We start from the raw sequence: 200 nt of genomic DNA, 5'->3' as shown, positions 1-200 counted from the left end.
TTCTCATTTCGCTGGCGGGCAATAATAGGTATAAACTATGCACCTGAAATTGTACGATCGTTTCGGAAACGATGTTTTTATTGAGATAGGCAATAAGCTTGAAGCATTCATAAACTACATTAAACATCCCAATGAATGCATTGACGATGATACTTACGAGCTTTAAAAGGCGAACCATTAAAAGCTACATCTGTCTTACT

The sequence above is a fragment of the Euprymna scolopes genome, chromosome 6 (genome assembly GCF_053919585.1).
Source record: "Euprymna scolopes isolate OS-2025 chromosome 6, ASM5391958v1, whole genome shotgun sequence".
Classification (NCBI taxonomy): domain Eukaryota; kingdom Metazoa; phylum Mollusca; class Cephalopoda; order Sepiida; family Sepiolidae; genus Euprymna; species Euprymna scolopes.
This window is presented reverse-complemented; position numbering follows the sequence as displayed.